This window comes from Antechinus flavipes, chromosome 1, assembly GCF_016432865.1.
Source record: "Antechinus flavipes isolate AdamAnt ecotype Samford, QLD, Australia chromosome 1, AdamAnt_v2, whole genome shotgun sequence".
Taxonomy (NCBI): domain Eukaryota; kingdom Metazoa; phylum Chordata; class Mammalia; order Dasyuromorphia; family Dasyuridae; genus Antechinus; species Antechinus flavipes.
In genome coordinates, this window is record NC_067398.1 from 651,206,025 (window position 1) to 651,227,703 (window position 21,679).

The 21,679-nt window shown below is 40.3% G+C and overlaps 1 long non-coding RNA gene across 1 annotated transcript in view; it reads left to right on the top strand.

Moving 5' to 3' along the window:
• LOC127544654 (uncharacterized) overlaps window positions 1–21,679 on the top strand; it is a 143,601-nt gene that overhangs the window by 89,832 nt on the left and 32,090 nt on the right. The window contains exon 2 of the long non-coding RNA XR_007949503.1: window positions 20,729–20,834. This is a non-coding gene — a long non-coding RNA (uncharacterized LOC127544654). The remainder of the gene's footprint in view (window positions 1–20,728; window positions 20,835–21,679) is intronic.

Genomic DNA, 21,679 nt, shown 5'->3' on the forward strand with positions numbered 1-21,679 from the left:
CAGGTTTGATTGTAACACGGGAGCAGATTGATGGACTCATGGATACATCAGAATGTATGTCCCTTGGTTCTTCAAGGAAGAAGAAATAGAGGCAGATAATTGGAAATTAGTAGAAGATCAACTGTGTGAATATTACAGTGATAAAGGTCCTGATTCAATTTCTGAGGAAACATTCTATATGTACAGCATAATACAATTGGCCTTAAAAATCCCATAAGTTCTAGAAAAAAGAAAAGTTTTAAGAACAGCCAGATGAGGAGGAGAAAGAGGAAGAGAAGGGAGAAGATAATGGAAATCTCAGCAGAGGGCATGGGGAGTTAAGTGAGCTTAAAGACTGTGATTCTTGCTCTCACAGCCCAGCTTCAACTCTGCCTACACTCGAGCAGGGTCTTGACCCTCCTCCATCAACTTCACCTTCTAGGATGGAGGGAGGAGGAGTAATGGGAGGGACAGTGATACCACCAGCACCTTCCCCCCTCAATTACCCCCTCCTATGATTACATTACAAAAGGCATTACTTAAAGCCACAGAAGAAGGAAAGAATACAGCTTATTTGAGAATAGAAATGTATCCTGTGATTAAACAGCTTAACTCTTCAGGTCAAGAAAGTAGAAGATATGCCCTTTGGATATAGAAATCCTCAAAGATCTAAAAAAGCTTGCACTCTTTATGGTTCTACATCATCTTATGTTAAGATGTTATTACAGAATTTGGCTTATGAAATTTTAATCGCTAGTGATTGGAAATCTATAGCAAGGACATGCTTAGAACCTGGACAAAACTTGTTGTGGGTTTCAGAGCATAGTGAACTCTGTAGGATACAAGCCAATGAAATTGGCAAACTGGAGTTAATCCTCCAATCACCTGTGACCAACTAACAGGTGTAGATTCTTATGCAGACATTTCAGTACAGATTAATTACCCCATAGCAGCAGATGAGCAAATTGCTACTGCTGCTATAAAAGCATGGGGTTTTATCCCAGGTGAACAGGACAGAAGAGAGGACTTCATGAAAATTGCACAAGGGCCAAATGAACCCTTTGCTGATTTTGTGGGATGTTTGCAGACAGTTGTCATACGAACTACTAATGAAAATGCAGTAACAGACATTATGATAAGGCAACTTGCTAAAGAAAATGCTAATGATGTTTGTAGAAGAATTATACTAGGACTGCGCAAAGATGTTCCTTTAGAGGAGCTCATAAGACACTGTGCCACAATGGGCACAAATGCCTTTTATAGCCAGGCTATGATACAGACTTCCCAAGTTTCAAACATGGGAAGACAGGGTCCCTTTTGGGAAGGGACTTCCAGAGAGACTCATCAATGCCTTCAATGGGGTAAAGTAGTGTATGGATGGAGAGATATGGTGAAGAACTTCCAGGAATGTTTAAATTCTTTTTCTGTATTTTATTATTGATTATTTTTATGTCTCTGTGACTTGCATAAGTATGTTGTGTGTTAGCCAATTTTACTTAAACTTTCGATATATTTATGTAACCTGAAATAATGACATTTATTACTATTCAATGTTATCAATATTTAGACTATTAGTTGAATGCTGTTAGCTTAGTAATCTAAATTTTGAAGGTCTGTTAGCACCTATGTCTAACATTCAATTAAGGGGAGAGGGCACCTATTTTCTTAATGCTCCCCAACCTATGATGTAATCCCTAGTAACCAAACCTATAAAAACTGTATATCTTTCCTTATTCTTTAGCCCTTCTACCATGAGCTTTCTCTCTTTCCCTCCTCGCGGTGGAATTGCTCATTCTCATGAGAATCTATTAATAAACAACTTTTCTGCTTTTTTACTTTGAGAAGTCTCTGAGTAGTCATTTTTGGACAGGAGTCCTATCCCTCACAGTACGACATTAGAAAGCTCCATGTCGGCATAGAGACAGAATGAGAAAAGAGGGTGAGAGAACAAGACCCAAAACCCCATGTCCAAAAAGGTTTGTTCTGAGGGGTCAGGGAGAAGATCAGCACAAGCAGGGAGAGAACTAGAGGCTAACATATTGTGCAGACCAGGTGGGAGGGGTCTCTGTGGTTAGAAAATTACAGAGACGACACTGGCAATGTTCTGCAAAACAATAGATCAGCAGAGAAATCAAAGCTCTAAAAAACACCAGAACCTAACAGGCTCTTGTTGTACACACCCCAAACTGGAAGTGACAGCACAGATCACAGCACAACCTTGCAGCCACAACCTGCAGTATAGGGCTTTTCCTTGGGGCAGTTACAAACCTGCACAGCACAAGGACATAGCCCAGGTTGGCCTCTGATCTGCACAGTGGGGGGCTCGGCCTGGGGCAATAGAACTTTCACATCACAACTTGCTTCAGGGCAGAGACACTACTGGTCTGACGGGGCTATTCGATGGTCAGTTGCTAATACCCACAGCCCCACAGGGGGCTTTGGCCTCTGATAGTGACACTCTCACTGCTTAGTTTCTAGCCTTAGGGCAGTCGCTAAACCACACAGTGGGGTTCTCCACTGGGCACTTCCTTAGCTCAGCCGAGCTGAATCACTTCCAGTAATGGGGGGAACAATTTGGAACTAAGCTCAAAAAGTTATCAAACTGTGCATACCTTTTGATCCAGCAGTGTTTCTACTGAGCTTATATCCCAAAGAGATATTAAAGAAGGGAAAGGGACCTGTATGTGCATGAGTGTTTGTGGCAGCCCTCTTTGTAGTGGCCAGAAACTGGAAACTGAATGGACGCCCATCAATTGGAGAATGGCTGAATAAATTATGGTATATGAATATTATGGAATATTATTGTTCTGTAAGAAATGACCAGCAGGATGATTTCAGAAAGGCCCAGAGAGACTTACATGAACTGATGCTGAGTGAAATGAGCAGGACCAAGAGATCATTATATACTTCAACAGCAATACTATATGATGATCAATTCTGTTGGACCTGGCCATCTTCAGCAATGAGATGAACCAAATCAGTTCCAATGGAGCAGTAATGAACTGAACCAGCTACACCCAGTTATTTTTTCCTATATTTTTACCTGCCTGCATTTTTTATTTCCTTCACAGCCTAATTGTACAATATTTCAGAGCCCGATTCTTTTTGTACAGCAAAATAACAGTTTGGACATGTATACTTATATTGTATTTAATTTATACTTTAATATATTTAACATGTATTGGTCATCCTGCCATCTAGGGGAGGGAGTGGGGGGAAGGAGGGGAAAAATTGTAACAAAAGGTTTGTCAATGCTGTAAAATTAGCCATGCATATAACCTGTAAATAAAAAGCTAATAAAAAAAATGAGTACTTAGGTTTTTTAGGCAGTGCTGCTGTTAAAGGGCTGCCAACACTTTCACCTGTTCCTATCCAATGGAAAAGTGATACACCAGAGTGGATAGAACAGTGGCCCTTAACTAGTGATAAAATTCAGGCCTTATGAGATATAGGACAAGACAACTTGACCAAGGACACTTACAATCTTCTCTAAGTCCTTGGAATTCCCAAGTATTTGTTGTAAGAAAGAAATCTGGAAAATGGAAAATGTTGACTGATTTAAGAAAAGTAAATAAACAGATGGAAACTATGGGAACTCTTCAGCCTGGACTTCCGTCTCCTACTCAGTTGCCTAGAGAATGGGCTCTCTGGGTTATAGATATTAAGGATTGTTTCTATTCTATCCCTCTAGATAAGGAAGATATGAAAAGGATTGCCTTTTCTGTGCCCAGCGTTAACTTAGCTGAACTTTATAAAAGATACAAATGCCCAGTTTTGCTCCCACTGTGCTTTCCTTACTTTCCTACAATCCTGGACACACAACCCCTGGGTTTAATCTTTTTTGTTTTTGAAATTGTTAAGGAGATTCTATTTTTCTCTGCTATTTCTTCCATCATAGCAGGTAATATTAAACTTTTTTATTATAGCTTTTTATTTACAAGATAGCTGCATGGGTAATTTTTCAGTATGGAAAACTGCAAAACCTTTTGTTCCAATTTTTCCTCTCCTTCCCCTCACCTCTTCCCTCAGATGGCAGTTTGACCAATACATGTTAAATATGTTAAAGTATAAATTAAATACAATATATATATATACATACATATATATATATATATATACTTGTCCAATCAGTTATTTTGCTGTACAAAAAGAATCAGAATTTGAAATATTATACAATTAGCCTGTGAAGGAGATAAAAAATGCAGGCGGGCAAAAATAGAGGGATTGGGAGTTCTATGTAATGGTTCATAGTCATCAATCAGAGTTCTTTTGCTGGGTGTAGCTGGTTCAATTCATGTAAGTCTCTCCAGGACTTTTTGAAATCATCCTGCTGGTCATTCCTTACAGAACAATAATATTCCATGACGTTCATGTATCACAATTTATTCAGCCATTCTCCAATGGATGGGCATCCATTCCTTTTCCAGTTTTTAGTCACTACAAACAGGGCTGCCACAAACATTTTGGCACATACAGGTCCCTTTCCCTTCTTTAGTATCTCTTTGGGGTATAAGCCCAGAAGTAACACTGCTGGATCAAAAGGTATGCACATATAAGCCACCAAATAAATAGTGAACTGAATATTTTTCACTTGATCCTTAGAAAGAATTTTGGGTGGTATGTGCTGCTGTTAACATTTTTCATATGAGAAACTGAGGCAGAGATGAAAGGACTGGCCCAGGGTCACACATCAAGGAAGAGGCAGAAAATAAACTCAGATCTTTCTGGCTCCACTCACCACTCAGTGTCCATTGCACCTCTTAGCTCCTTCTGAATGGAGCTGTGCTAGGGATCTCATTTCCTCAATAACACCTCACAAGGAGAGGTTCAAAAAGAAAATGTTGGTGTCTGTGATATTTTTCCTATTAATTTATTAGTCATTAAAATCATGTATGTGTCAAATAAATGCAATAGTTTTCAACATCAGAATACATCAGCCACTTCCCACATCAAAATAACAAGATAACATGTTGTTACCAAATTTATTTAGCTTCTCTCATCATGCTTCCTTAATGTCAGATATATTCCAAGGCCCAGCCTAATTAGAATGATGTTTCTCTCAATTTATTTGAAAGCTGGAAGTAATTCTTACTCAAATCGGTCTTTGACACTTCCTTTTTCCTCCCAATGTCTCTCCCTCTCTGTCTCTCTGTCTCTCTCTTTTTTTGTCTCTCTCTCGCTCCTGCTCTCGCCCTCAACTTTGCACTCTCATTCTTTGTCTCCCTATCTCCCTCACCTTCTGTGTGTGTGTGTGTTTTGAGTATGCTGGGTCACGAGGACCTGGGGAAAATAATGTTTGTTCTGTACTCCTCTCTTGCTGCTTTCTACCTTCTTCCTTGTTTCCTCCCCTCTCTCTCCCTCCCAATCTTTCCACTTTCTTTTCCCCCTTCTATTGAAATCTGAAAATTGGCATTAGAACCTAATACAACAGTGAGAAATAAATAGGAAAAGACTCTCTCAGCTCTACATATGTAGAAGGTATCAGGTGCAGAAGAAGAATAAAACAAACCTGAATCTTACCCAGAACACACCCTTCAAAGTGTGTTCTCCCAGACTACTTAGGACTAATTTTCCTGACTTCGGTTATGAGCTCTTTTCCCACACTGGTCTAGCCCCATGAATTTGGTTACCCTCGAAACTCTGGTGCAACACATTGTTTATACTCTCTCAGAACATTACCAGATTTTTTTGTCTCCTTTGTCTCAGATGATAGGTATGTCTAATAAAAAGTGAACCCATGGTACAGGAAGAATGATTCAAAGTCTTATCTCATCAGACTGTCTTTCCATTTTCGTGTGATGTTTTAAAATTTGAGAGACAAATTTTGGGAGTAATTAATCACATTATTAATTAATTGATTAGTTGTAGTGGATAATAAAAGGACTGTCATTTGGTTCTCTTATAAATCAAAAATTGATCATTTTTACAGATTTCTGTATGCTTTGGAGGAGTGGGTGTACCTGATACATGGCAATGCACTATGATTGGTTAACAATTAATAAAAAAATAAATAAATATAATGAATGGTGGTCTTATTGTAATAAGTGGTGTCTATTCTTATGTCATTCTTAATCCAACATCATTCCCAAACCCCTAAAACTGAGTACAACACTATAGGCTTCCATATCTGGGTGGGGACTGAAAAAGATTGAGAATATCAAATCCAATCTCATTATTAGCCCTTTATTTCAGGAGCTGATTTGATCTAGTTGCGTATGAGGAAGGGCAATAAAACATTGTGTATCACCCCAATGGCAATTGGTTATTAATACAAGAGAGCAATAATTCTTTCTCTCATTTGGTTCATACCATGGCAGAATCACATACAGCCTGGTAAGCCTTCTAGATCATAAAGTCTTCCAAGCTTGTCTTTCCAATTGTCTGAAGTTTTAGAAGCAGCAAAAAAGTGGCTCCATATGGGTTAGTTGTTATTGTTGTTTGTCCTTCATTCTCCAAGAGGACCATGACATTAGGAAGGTGATGCCATGCCATGCAAGTGAATTAGATTTAAGTGAGAGAGGGTTGTGCAAAGTCACTAGTATCACTTTCTCCTCCAGAGCCATCTGGATTCAGTGACAAGAGACAGATCGGGGCAACTGGAGATGGCCCTCCATGCAATGGGAAACCTTGGCCATTTTAAGTTAAGCTATTTAACAGGTCACACTTTGGCTGGAGCAACACCCATTCAGTGATTAAGTTATTGTCAAGAAATGAGGGAAACAATGGTCTTCTTGCCTAGTCAAAAAAGACAAAAGCACATATGGATTTATGAAGACATGGAAAAGGAAAGAAGCAGCAAAGGAACCAAGAGTGGTTGCTGTGAAAGTTGTTAGGCAATTAAAAAAAAAAAAGATGATGTGGGAAGGAAGAAAAACAGAATCTCTGTTTCTCTCTCAACTTTCAGTAGTTCTTCTACTCAATTCTTAATTAGGTCCTGGCAAACAAACCAAAAAAAGTGATGATATATGTGATTCTTCTTTGGGTAAGAGGGCAGTGTTGGAGAGATCCTAGGGAAAGTAGTTTAAATCTTCTCTGAAAATCCTGGGATGTGGAGTTTTGCTCCTTTTTCTGCTTCAGAAATATTCAGAATTAACATAGAGTAATGAGGCAAGTTTCCATGAATGTTCCAGTTTTTCCATGAGTTTCAAGAAGAAGAGAGAGAGAAGCAGATACTTATTCTGGCAGACATGGGAAATGGTGTTGAGCATGGCACCAGGGCAGCCACGGTCTGCATCAACCCTGGGTAGACAGGATGGCAGAGAAAGTGAAAGATAAGCCTGATCATTCTTGGATATCCTCCTTATCCCTAGACATGAATCCAGGTGACTGAAGAAGTGTCTGTTTTCTCTTCCCATTGTCTCTTCCCCTCCTTCCTTCCATTCTTTTGGGCAGAGATTTAACTACAAACTCCCCGTTCCATTTAAGCTACTCATGAATGTTTAAAGGTACTTTTGTTAATCCTGCTTTTCCTAGATAAAAGAATCCAATTTCTGTTGTGCCCTTGGATTTAGTACATACACCCTGAAGTTGGTAATAGAGCCAGGCAACTATGGAAATCCTATCAGCTGCTGAATAGGGCCTTGTGCTCCCACTGTGCTTTCCTTACTTTCCTACAATCCTGGACACACAACCCCTGGGTTTAATCTTTTTTGTTTTTGAAATTGTTAAGGAGATTCTATTTTTCTCTGCTATTTCTTCCATCATAGCAGGTAATATTAAACTTTTTTATTATAGCTTTTTATTTACAAGATAGCTGCATGGGTAATTTTTCAGTATGGAAAACTGCAAAACCTTTTGTTCCAATTTTTCCTCTCCTTCCCCTCACCTCTTCCCTCAGATGGCAGTTTGACCAATACATGTTAAATATGTTAAAGTATAAATTAAATACAATATATATATATACATACATATATATATATATATATATATATATACTTGTCCAATCAGTTATTTTGCTGTACAAAAAGAATCAGAATTTGAAATATTATACAATTAGCCTGTGAAGGAGATAAAAAATGCAGGCGGGCAAAAATAGAGGGATTGGGAGTTCTATGTAATGGTTCATAGTCATCAATCAGAGTTCTTTTGCTGGGTGTAGCTGGTTCAATTCATGTAAGTCTCTCCAGGACTTTTTGAAATCATCCTGCTGGTCATTCCTTACAGAACAATAATATTCCATGACGTTCATGTATCACAATTTATTCAGCCATTCTCCAATGGATGGGCATCCATTCCTTTTCCAGTTTTTAGTCACTACAAACAGGGCTGCCACAAACATTTTGGCACATACAGGTCCCTTTCCCTTCTTTAGTATCTCTTTGGGGTATAAGCCCAGAAGTAACACTGCTGGATCAAAAGGTATGCACAGTTTGATAACTTTTTGAGCATAGTTCCAAATTGCTCTCCATAATGGCTGGATGTGTTCACAATTCCACCAACTATGCATCAGTGTCCCAGTTTTCCCACATCCCCTCCAACATTCTGCATTATCTTTCCCTGCCATTCTAGCCAATCTGACAGGTGTGTAGTGGATCTCAGAGTTGTCTTAATTTGCATTTCTCTGATTAATAATGACTTGGAGCATCTTTTCATATGGCTAGAAATAGTCTCAATTTCTTTGTCTGAGAAATGTCTGTTCATATCCTTAGACCATTTATCAATTGGAGAATGGCTTGATTTCTTAAAAATTAGTCAATTCCCTATATATTTTGGGAATGAGGCCTTTATCAGAATCTTTGATTGTAAAAAGGTTTTTCCAGTATATTGTTTCCCTTCTAATCTTGTCTGCATTAGTTTTGTTTGTACAAAAACTTTTCAATTTGATATAATCAAAATGTTCTATTTTGTGGTCAATAGTGATCTCTAGTTCTTCTTTGGTCATAAATTCCTCCCTCTTCCACAGGTCTGAGAGGTAAACTATCCTATGCTCTTCCAATTTATTTATAATCTCATTCTTTATGCCTAGGTCATGAACCCATTTTGACCTTATCTTGATATACAGTGTTAAGTGTGGGTCAATGCCTAGTTTCTGCCATACTAATTTCCAAATTTCCCAGCAATTTTTTTCAAACAGTTAGTTCTTATCTGGCTATTGGCAATAAATCGAGCATGGAGTGCGGACCAAAGGACTTAGGGTGGCTGTCAACTGGAACTGATGGGTCAGGAAGAATAGGGGGACTTTGGGTCAGGGCAAGGTCTGGTGGTGCCAGGGATGGCGCTGGCTGACTAGCCAGGGCTGATGTTCTAGGTTGGGGAAGGACTAGTAAGGCAGTCGGAGGTCCCCTGGGGCCCTTTGAAGGGGGTGGATCTATACATTGAACTAGAAGGTAGTGGCTGAATTGAAAACTGCTCCCTGCCCGGGACCAAAGGGTCAACCTTCGGGACTTCTCCCATTTCTGGTGGGAAGATTCCTGGATAGTTAGGATGATGGAGGGGGAGGGGTTGCAGAGTAGACTGGGTCTGCTGATCAACGGTTTGGATGGGTCTCTAAGATAAGCTTTGTAAGGAACTCAAGTGTTCTATTCATTCTTTCCACTTGCCCAGGGAGTGAGCACCACCCAGCATCAGTGCACAGTCGGACTGGAGGGGCCATGGGGGCTCTAAGGTAGAAGCAGGGAGCCAGGGTGGGATCTACTGTCAGAAGGTTCTAAATCTGAGTAGCAGATGGCAGAAAAGGAGGGACCTCCCTCCAGGTCACTAAGGGTCATTGTCCATGTGGGCTTTGGGGCCTGTGGGTTTCCTGAAGCTTTGGAAACCAGAGGGAGGAGGAAGAGGACTATGGAAAATCTCATAGTGACACTGGAGTTACACTTCTGGAGAAAGGATGGGGGGGGGGGTCCCTTAGGGAATGATTTTGCCTCTATACAGACAAATAGGGCAATCACAAACAGTACCAACAAAGCAGAGATTACAAGGATTAATCCTCCTGGATTTTTCACCCAATGTTTTTCATAGATTTAGGGGAAATCAAGGAGCAGAGCGTGGATCAGTCTCAGGTTCAGGGGATCTGCACTAATTTCTATTTCCCATTCAGTGGTGACTGCTGGCTTCACGCTGCTATAGTCAATCCAGGCAGGGATGGACTTAACCTTTACAACAATAAGTGGGGTGAGGATCACAGTATGAGGTCCTTTCCACCTGGGCTCCAGGCCAGAGGTAGAAAATCTCTTTATCAGAACTGCATCCTTAGGCTGGAATGAATGAGTGGGCTCAGTAACAGGCACAGGAAAAGCCTCTCAAAGCCTCCCAGAGGAGGTGTGAGAATTCTTTCTGAGTTTTCTGCAGGGCCTGTAGGAACATGACAAGGGAAGAGTTAGAGACTGCAGCAGTTATGTCCTCTCTAACCAAGGGCAGGATAGGTGGTGGTCTCCCAAACAGAATTCCAAAGGAGTTAGACCCACTCTGTGGGGATGCATCTATTTCTAAGCAATGCTAATGGCAGCAGGGACACCCAGGAGCTTTGGGTCTCTAAGACAAGCTTTGTAAGGAGCTCCTTAAGCGTTCTATTCATTCTTTCCACTTGCCCAGAGCTCTGTGGTCTGTATGCACAATGAAGTTTTCACTGTCTCCTGAGTGCCTCTCTAATGCCTTGTGATATTCTGGCAACAAAGTCTGGGCCATTATTAGACTCTATGGCTACTGGAAGACCGAAGTGGGGATTAATGCATTTAGTATCTTTTTGACCGCTGTGAGAGCCGTTCCATTCTGTGTGGGGAAGGCCTCTAACCCACCCTGAGAGGGTGTCTACAGAAACTAACAGGTGTTTGTACCCAGGTGTCGAGGGCTGTATCTCAGGATAATCTACCTCCCATCTCTCCCCTGGGATATGTCCCTTAAGCCTGATTCCCACAAGGGCCTCTTTAATTCTTTTTACATTTACTAGGGTGCAGGTGTTACATCTATAAATATAACTTCTGATCAATTGGCTGACATCCTTTATGTAATATCTGCTCAGTAACTGTTGCATTTTCTTTCCACCCAAATAAGTGAAATCACCACAAGCCCTTCACCAGCATTCTGCTTAATGCTTGTGCAATAAAATTTTGTCCTGCATGTACCACCAGGGACCCTCCCTCTTTCCTATCTGAGATGGGAAGGTCTCTTCTGAAGGAGAATATATAGGTAAGGGAGGAAGTGGGGATTGCCAGAGGCAGGGAAGAACTGGGGGAGGTGGCTGCTCACTGAGCCACTGCATCCACAGCCCAATTTCCCGCTGCTTCCATTGTCTCACCAGAGCGGTGACCTGGGCAGTGGAGAATAGCAACAGAGAGGGGTAACCAGACAGAGTCTAGTAAGGAAAGTGATTCTGCCTTAATTTCCCTCCCAGGAGAGGTCAGCAGGCCCCTTTGTTTGCAAAGAGAGGCGAGGATGTGAGCTGTTGGGAAAGCATAGCAACTGTCAGTGAAAGTGTTATCGTTTTTCTTTCTGCTGTGCTCAGGGCCTGCGTTAAGGGGATAAGCTCCGACTTCTGGGCAGAAGAGCCAGAGTGAGGGAAGGAAACCACAGGGTAGAGAGGGAGGGATAGTCCACCACTGCTGCCCCAGAAACACGGGGGTCTCCACAGCAAAACTGCTCCCATCTGTGAAAATCAGCTCAGGGTTCCCCAGCGGGGGGTCAGACAGGCCGGGTCTTGGTGACTGGGACTCCTCAAGGAGCTGGAAGCAGCCATGCACGGGCCGGGTCAGAGCCAAGGTCTGGGAGCCAGGTGGCAGGGCTTGGGGAGCACGTTCGGAGAAAATGGGGCGGGGATGGTCGGGAAGCAGGGCCTGATAGTGGGTAATGCGGGCGTCAGAGAACCACCGGTCAGGGGCAGACCTGAGCAGAGCCTCAGCAGAGTGAGGGGCAGAGATAGAGAGAGACTGGCCCAAGGAAAGCTTGTCAGGCTCCTCCAGCAGGAGGGCGGTCACAGCCACAGCCCTAAGGCAGGGGGGCCTCCCAACTGCCACAGAGTCCAAGCCTTAGAGAGATAAGCAACAGGGAGATGCCCAGGGCCAAGCTTTTGGGTCAGAATGCCCTTCGTAATACCCCCAACCCCTGACACAAAAAGATGAAAGGGCTTTGTGACATTAGGGGCCTTGGTGAGGGCCGTCCTGAGATGATCAAAGGCAGCTGTTCATTGGGTCCCAGACAAGGGGGTCCTGCCCGGCTGTGGCAGAATAAAGGGGTTTTGCTATCTCAGCAAAGGAGGGAATCCAAAGGTGAAGATCATCTACATACTGGACCAGAGAGCACTAAGAATGTTCCCTGTGGAAGGGTTGGAGGTCCAGATGGAGAGCTTCACCAAACAGGGTGAGGGAGGTTTTAAAACCCTGTGGGAACTGGTCCAAGTGAGCTGCCCTGAGAATCCCCTTTTGGGATCTATCCCCTGGAAAGAGAAAAGACACTGACTAGCTGGTACAATGGAGTATCAAAAAGAAAGCATCCTTTAGGTCCAGAACAGTATATAAAGTGTGACTAGGAGGCAGCAAGTGAGTAGGGTATATGGATTTGGAACCATGGGATGGATACTTTCAACCCATTTATTAACTTCCCTAAGATCCTGAACTGGGCGGAAGTCCTGTAGTCCCAGCTTTCCTGGGGTGTTCCAAGGGGACTTGCAGGTTACAAGATACCAGCATTTCTATTTTTTTATTTTAATTTTATTTTATTTAATAATAACTTTGTATTGACAGAATCCATGCCAGGGTAATTTTTTACAACATTATCCCTTGCACTCACATATGTTTCGATTTTTCCCCTCCGCCCTCCACCCCTCCCCGCCCAAGATGGCAAGCAGTCCTACATATGTTAAATATGTTGCAGTATATCCTAGATACAATACATATTTGCAGAACTGAATAGTTCTCCCTTTGCACAGGGAGAATTGGATTCAGAAGGTAAAAATAACCCGGGAAGAAAAACAAAAATGCAAATAGTTCACATTCGTTTCCCAGTGTTCCTTCTTTGGGTGTAGCTGTTTCTGCCCATCATTTATCCATTGAAATTCAGTTAGGTCTCTTTGTCATAGAAATCAACTTCTATCAGAATACATCCTCATACAATATTGTTGTCAAAGTGTATAATGATCTCCTGGTTCTGCTCATCTCACTTAGCATCAGTCCATGTAGGTCTCTCAAAGCCTCTCTGTATTCATCCTGCTGGTCATTCCTTACAGAGCAATAATATTCCATAACATTCATATACCACAATTTACCCAGCCATTCTCCAATTGATGGGCATCCATTCATTTTCCAGTTTCTAGCCACTACAAACAGGGCTGCTACAAACATTTTGGCACATACAGGTCCCTTTCCCTTTTTTAGTATCTCTTTGGGGTATAAGCCCAATAGAAACACTGCTGGATCAAAGGGTATACACATTTTGATAACTTTTGGGGCATAATTCCAGATTGCTCTCCAGAATGGTTGGATTCGTTCACAACTCCACCAACAATGCATCAGTGTCCCAGTTTTCCCGCATCCCCTTCAACATTCATCATTATTTTTTCCTGTCATCTTAGCCAATCTGACATGTGTGTAGTGATATCTCAGAGTTGTCTTAATTTGCATTTCTCTGATCAATAGTGATTTGGAACACTCTTTCATATGAGTGGTAATAGTTTCAATTTCTTCATCTGAAAATTGTCTGTTCATATTCTTTGACCATTTATCAATTGGAGAATGGCTTGATTTTTTATAAATTTGAGTCAGTTCTCTATATATTTTGGAAATGAGGCCTTTATCAGAACCTTTAATTGTAAATATGTTTTCCCAGTTTGTTGCTTCCCTAATCTTGTTTGCATTCATTCTGTTTGTACAAAGGCTTTTTAATTTGATATAATCAAAATTTTCTATTTTGTGATCGGTAATGGTCTCTATTTCATCTTTGGTCACAAATTTCTTTCTCCTCCACAAGTCTGAGAGATAAACTATCCTATGTTCCTCTAATTTATTTATAATCTCGTTCTTTATGCCTAGGTCATGGACCCATTTTGATCTTATCTTGGTATATGGTGTTAAGTGTGGGTCCTTGCCTAATTTCTGCCATACTAATTTCCAGTTATCCCAGCAGTTTTTATCAAATAATGAAATCTTATCCCAAAAGTTAGAATCTTTGGGTTTGTCAAACACTAGATTGCTATAGTTGACTATTCTGTCTTGTGAATCTAACCTTTTCCACTGATCCACTAATCTATTTCTTAGCCAATACCAAATGGTTTTGGTGACTGCTGCTTTATAATATAATTTTAGATCAGGTATAGCTAGACCACCTTCATTTGATTTTTTTTTTCATTAATTCCCTTGAGATTCTCGACTTTTTAATTGTTCCATATGAATTTTGTTGTTATTTTTTCTAAATCATTAAAATATTTTCTTGGAAGTCTGATTGGTATAGCACTAAATAAATAGATTAGTTTAGGGAGTATTGTCATCTTTATTATATTCGCTCGGCCTATCCAAGAGCATTTAATATTTTTCCAATTATTTAAGTCTGACTTTATTTGTGTGGAAACTTTTTTGTAATTTTGCTCATATAATTCCTGACTTTCCTTTGGTAGGTAGATTCCCAAATATTTTATGCTATCAACAGTTATTTTGAATGGAATTTCTCTTTGTATCTCTTGCTCTTGGATTTTGTTGGTGGTGTATAAAAATGCTGAGGATTTATGGGGATTTATTTTGTATCCTGCTACTTTGCTAAAATTATGAATTATTTCTAATAGCTTTTTAGTAGAATCTCTGGGGTTTTCTAGGTATACCATCATATCATCTGCAAAGAGTGATAGTTTGGTTTCCTCATTGCCTACTCTAATTCCTTTAATCTCTTTCTCAACTCTTATTGCAGAGGCTAGTGTTTCTAATACAATATTGAATAATAATGGTGATAGTGGGCAACCTTGCTTCACTCCCGATCTTACTGGGAAAGGCTCCAGTTTTTCCCCATTGCATATGATGCTTACTGAAGGTTTTAAATATATGCTCCTAACTATTTTAAGGAAAAGTCCATTTATTCCTATGCTCTCAAGTGTTTTTATTAGGAATGGATGTTGGATTTTATCAAATGCTTTTTCTGCATCTATTGAGATGATCATATGGTTTTTGTTTGGTTGGTTGTTGATAAAGTCAATTATGTTAATAGTTTTCCTAATATTGAACCAGCCCTGCATTCCTTGTATAAATCCTACTTGGTCATATTGTATTATCCTGGGGATGATTTTCTGTAATCTTTTTGCTAATATTTTATTTAAGATTTTAGCATCAATATTCATTAGGGTGATTGGTCTATAATTTTCTTTCTCTGTTTTCAGCCTACCTGGTTTAGGTATCAGTACCATATCTGTGTCATAAAAGGAGTTTGGTAGGACTCCTTCAATCCCTACTTTTTCAAATAGTTTATTTAGCATTGGAGTTAATTGATCTTTAAATGTTTGATAGAATTCAGATGTAAATCCATCTGGTCCTGGGGATTTTTTCTTAGGGAGTTGATTGATAGTTTGTTCTATTTCTTTTTCTGAGATAGGAGTGTTTAGGATATTTACTTCTTCCTCTGTTAGTTTAGGCAAGCTATATTTTTGGAGGTATTCTTCTATTTCATTTAAGTTGTCGAATTTATTGGCATAAAGTTGGGCAAAGTAACTCCTAATTATTGCTCTAATTTCCTCTTCGTTAGTGGTGAGTTCTCCCTTTTCATTTTTAAGACTAACAATTTGATTTTCCTCTTTCCTTTTTTTAATTAGATTTACTAAGGGTTTGTCTATTTTATTGGTTTTTTCATAGAACCAACTCTTAGTTTTATTAATTAATTCAATAGTTTTTTTACTTTCAATTTTATTGATCTCTCCTTTTATTTTTTGAATTTCAAGTTTAGTGTTTGACTGGGGGTTTTTAATTTGTTCCTTTTCTAGCATTTTTAGTTGCAAGCCCAATTCAATGACCTTCTCTTTTTCTATTTTATACAAATAGGCCTCTAGAGATATGAGATTTCCCCTTATTACCGCTTTGGCTGCATCCCATACATTTTGGTATGATGTCTCATTATTATCGTTTTCTTGGATGAAGTTATTAATTATGTCTATAATTTGCTGTTTCACCCAATCATTCTTTAGTATGAGATTATTTAGTTTCCAATTATTTTTTGGTCTACTTTCCCGTGGCTTTTTATTGAATGTAATTTTCAATGCATTGTGGTCTGAAAAGGATGCATTCACTATTTCTGCCTTACTGCATTTGAGTTTGAGGTTTTTATGTCCTAATATATGGTCAATTTTTGTATAAGTTCCATGAACTACTGAAAAGAAGGTGTACTCCTTTCTGTCCCCATTACATTTTCTCCAGAGATCTATCATATCTAATTTTTCTAGTATTCTATTTATCTCTTTGATTTCTTTCTTATTTATTTTGTGGTTTGATTTATCTAATTCTGAGAGTGCAAGGTTGAGATCTCCCACTATTATAGTTTTACTCTCTGTTTCTTCTTGCAGCTCTCTTAATTTCTCTTTTAAGAATTTAGATGCTACACTACTTGGTGCATATATGTTTAATATAGATACTGCTTCATTATTCATTCTACCCTTTAGCAAGATATAGTGCCCTTCCTTATCTCTTTTGATTAGATCAATTTTTGCTTTAGCTTGATCTGAGATCAGGATGGCTACCCCCGCTTTTTTGACTTCACCTGAAGCATAGTAGATTTTGCTCCAACCTTTTACCTTTAACCTGCATGTATCACCCCGCTTCAGGTGTGTTTCCTGTAAACAACATATTGTAGGATTCTGGCTTTTAATCCATTCTGCTAACCGCTTCCTCTTTATAGAAGAGTTTACCCCATTTACATTTATGGTTAAAATGACCAAATGACAATTACTTGTCATCTTGTTAACCCCGGTTTATGCTATTCTCCCTTCTTACTCCCTTACCCCCCTTCCCAATATTAAGCTTGTGAGCACCACTTGCTTCTCACAGCCCTCCCTTTTTTAGTATCTCTCCCCCCCCTTAGAGTTCCTCCCCCTATCTTACCCCTTTCCCTCCCTGTTTCCGTATTCCCTTCCACTTAGCTTATTCCTTCCCTTTTCACTTTTCCCTTCTCACTTTTCAATGAGGTGGGAGAAGTTTCACCATAGATTGAATATGTCTAAAATTTTTCTCTTAATGCCAATTCTGAAAGCAGTAAAATACTCACTATATTCATCCCTCTCCATTCTTTCTCTCAGATATAATAGGTTTTCTTTGCCTCTTCATGAAATGTAGTACCCCCACTTTCCCCTTTTTCTGGTACAATGTCCTTTCCACATCTAGTTTCTAGAACAAGGTATACATGTATTCTTTATACATCTTTATAGCCGAAATATAGTTCCCAAGATTAATCTTTACCTTTTTAGATTTCTCTTGAGTTCTGTACTTGTAGATCAAATTTTTTGTTAAGTTTGTTAAGTTTTTCATCAAAAATAGGTGAAATTTGCTTACTTCGTTGAATGTCCATCTTCTTCCTTGGAAAAAGATGTTCATTCTCACTGGGTAAGTTATTTTTGGTTGCATCCCAAGTTCCTTAGCCTTTCGGAATATCATATTCCAGGCCCTTCGATCCTTTAATGTAGATGCTGCCAGATCCTGGGTGATCCTTATTGTGGCTCCTTGATACTTGAATTGGGTTTTTCTAGCTGCTTGCAGTATTTTTTCCTTCGTCTGAGGGTTCTGGCATTTGGCCACTATATTCCTTGGTGTTTTGATTTTAGGATCCCTTTCAGTAGGGGATCGATGAATTCTTTCAATGTCTATTTTACCCTCTGTTTCAATGACTTCTGGGCAGTTCTCTTTGATAATTTCCTGGAAAATAGTGTTCATGCTCTTTTTTTCATCATACCTTTCTGGGAGTCCAATGATTCTCAGGTTGTCTCTCCTGGATCTGTTTTCCAGGTCTGTTGTCTTCCCCAGAAGGTATTTCACGTTCTTTTCCATTGTTTGATTTTTTTGGATTTGCTTGACTGATTCTTCTTGTCTCCTCGAGTCATTCAATTCCATTTGTTTGACCCTGATTTTCAGTGAAGTATTTTCTTCACTCACTTTTTTAAGATCTTTTTCTAATTGTCCAACTGAGTTCTTTTGTTCTGTGCAATTTTTTTCTATTTCGCCAATTTTGTTTTCCAGTTCACCAATCCTATTTTTCAAGGATTTAATTTCTTTATCCACTCTCTCTTTAACTGAGTGGGATGACTTCTCCAGACTCTTTTGCCAAGCCTCCCTCTCCTTTTGCAAAGCCTCCTTCTCCTTTTCCCATTTTTCTTCTAGCTCTCTTGTGAGAGCCTTTTTAATTTCCTCCATGAGATTCATCTGTGCTGAGGAACATATGATCTCCTCCTTTGGGGATTCACCTGGGGACTGTTTGTTTTTAGTCTCCTCAGGATTTGGAGTCTGCTCTTTATCTGTATAGAAGCTGTCAAGGGTTAAAGTCCTCTTCAGCTTCTTGCTCATTCTGTCTAATAATCAAAGACAAACTAGCCAAGAAAAAGAAGAAAAAAACCCTTGAATGGAGGCTGCTTTCTTTGGGGGAGGGGCAGGGTAGCCGTGAGGCACGGGTCCTACTGTGCTGTGGCGCCTGCGCTCTGAGATCCGAGAGCGTGCTGAGACACTGTGGGGGAGGGGTGGCCAGGTCCCAAGAGACTCCAGCTGTTTGGGGTTGTATTCTTCACCCTCGGTGTTTTTAGCTTCTCTGCTGGGCTGCTGACTTGCTGCCGGAGCAAAGTATCTAATCCTGTAGCAAAGCTCTCCCCACAGAGATGGCTGCGATCACCCCCCACCCCCTCTCCGCTCTGCTCGGCTCTGAGCTGCTTTCTGTGCTCTCGCTGCAGCTGCTGCCCGCAGTCTGCTTCCGATCTAATAACCGTCCCGCCCTCCTGCAAAAACAGACCTTTCTTGACAAGTCTCAAGGATGGTTTCTCTTGGTAAGTAATTGTATCTTTTTTTTTCAGTCGAGCATTAATTCAGAGGCATGAAATGAAATGGATAGTGAGAGAAAAACGCAGAGGTTAAACAGGAGTGTGCCTCCTCTCCGCCATTTTGGCTGGAAGATGATCTACTTATGTTAATATCCAGAAGAACATTTTGTTAGTTCTGTTTTTGAGGATATTAAATGAGAGGTCTGGCTCCTGGGGCTCATACTCTCTACATAACAGGTAATAAGTAAAGGTGATAAAAAATCAAGTCTGTGACTTAGAAGATTCTCATAGAGAACTAGAATGCAAGGGGCAATCAGGAAAGGCCCCAGGGGGCTTTTGGTGCCTCATGTCAGCAATGCTCTCAGTATCATATTTATGGAAAAACATGAGATCTTAGATTCCTCAGGATATATTCCAAGATCTCTGCAGAATCTTGGTTCTGACAAGGACACTGGGAAAGATATAAGGAAGAAAAGAGAGGAATTAAGGAAAACAGCCCAAAGGAATTAAAGCTACTGAGGCAAATTCACTAGGAAGCTGGGGTGAGGAAGGGATAGGGACATGAAGAGTATGTTGGTCAGATGTCAAGTCTAGAGCATGGCCACTCCTATGAACTGTAGATACAGATTGGAGCAAGAAAAATAAATCCTGAGACTAGTAGGTTATTTGATGATTTTCCATAGGAAGTGCATTCTTCTCTTTCCCTTTGAGAAACTTCTTCAGGGAAGGAGCATGACTATCATGAAGTTTTGGGAGTTGGAGGGACATTGAGGTTGTGGACCAGATGGCACTAGAAGGGAGCAAGGACAGAAGATAGGAAGCAATGCCCCTCCCCTGGAAAGGGGAGGATATAGGAATGAGGGGCAGATCCTGTGTAGTTTGGATGCTAGTTCTAGCTTTAGACAGAACAAGGAAGCAGAGAGTGAATAGGAAGAAGATAAAAACAAGGAAAGAAGGAGAGAAAGAAAAAAGATGGAGGGAGAGAGTAGAGATGGAGTAAAATATCTTGTTCTTTAAAATAGCCCAACTTTATTCCTTAGATGCCTCCAGATAAGGTCCAAAGACACCTGGCCTACCTTTTTCCTTGGGCCCTCCCTTTCCTCTGGCTTCATCTTTGTTAGTCTTCCTCTTGGGATTTTCCCATTTTGTAGCAAACTGAGGGTCAAAGGCTCTGGGGGATAAACCCTGGATGATCCTTAACTATTTTGCCAGGGCAGTCTGGCCTTTTTCTGTATGCCAACCAGTCTAAGGAATAAGTTCCACCTGAAGTACTGTTTTATGAAGATAAGCTGAATACAAGTTAAAAGTATACTTAGTTTGAATAACTTAGTTATTTTCAACTTGACAATGATTGAAGACAATCCCAAAAGAATAATGATAAAACACACTATCCACCTTCAGAGAAAAAACGCATACTGGTTGAATTCAGAGTGAACCGTGGTATTTATCTCTTGATTGAGTTTTTTCTTTCATTTGAATCTTCTTGTAGTCATTTTGTAGGGAAGTGTCTTACATAGTTGCACATGTATAAACAATATCTGACTGCTTACAATCTTGGGGAGGGGAGAGAAGGAAAAAAGGGACAGAATTTGGAACTCAAACCTTTAAATAAGAATAGGAAAAACAATTCTGGGGGTAGAGCCAAGACAATAAAGTCAGGGAGCTGCTCCAGGTCTCCCAGTTTGCCTGGAAAATTGCACAAAACAATAGAGTCTAATGGAATGAACCTACTTTCCAGCTCAACTTGGACTCATAAAAGTTCAAGAAAAGTCTATCTCATTGGGACGAAAAGTGTATTCAGGCCAGTTCAGAGAAACTGTGGGAAAGCTTGGTAAGGAGGTCTTAAAGCAACTCACAATGAAGACCCTCAGTCCTGGCTCAGTATAAAAGCAAATCAGTGAGTCAGCTTCCAGTCCCAGCTCAGAAGGCAAACTCTGGGAAACAGGTTGTTTCCTGAACAGAGTAGTCAAAGCTTCCCCCTGCAAACACAAGGAGCATCTGGGTCAAAGCCAAGGCTCAGAGATGCACAGGAAGGTTGGGACAGGGACCCTTATTTCCCTGAAGTAGAGGGTATTTTCCAAAGAAAATCGTGAAGCATCCTCCAAAAATATAATCTAAATACAGGTATCAAAAAGATGATGTTGTCAAAATCAACAAAATACATTGAAAACAGCAATATTAAAAAAAAGGAATAATGTACATACAAAAAATTCAAAATAATGATTATGAGGAGTGTGAAAAAGATAAAAATGAGAATCCAAGCACACCAGTTCACCCAATCCTCCTTGGGAATAAATCCTGCCAAACAAAGGATAGACACTGCTTAGAAATTGGTGCAAGAAAAACTATATAATTTCCCTTCCCAGATCGCTCTTCTATGGAAGGGGAAACCCTTGTCTCTTCTGCCAACCCCCAGTCATAACCCTGAACTCACTCTCTCTATCACCACTGCATTATCTAACACACTGAATTATACACAACCTATTCCATCCTCAGGAGCCTTTCCTCTCCCCACTCCCAAATTCCTCAGGCCATCCCTAAGCCACATGTTTCTGTGGAAAGCTGGAGAGAGTCACAGTCACAGTTTCTTTCAAAGGGAAAAATGGATACCTGGGGTCAGGATTGTCCAGAGATTGGAGTTAAGAACAGAATGAGCACAGGGAGTTGACACCCACTGAGATTTTTATGAGGACTGCCCTTTAATATTGTCCAATTACTCTCCCCCTGCCCATCCCTGCTCCCAGGTCACCATTACCTGGGCAACTGTGCTTTGTCCACAAATAACAAATA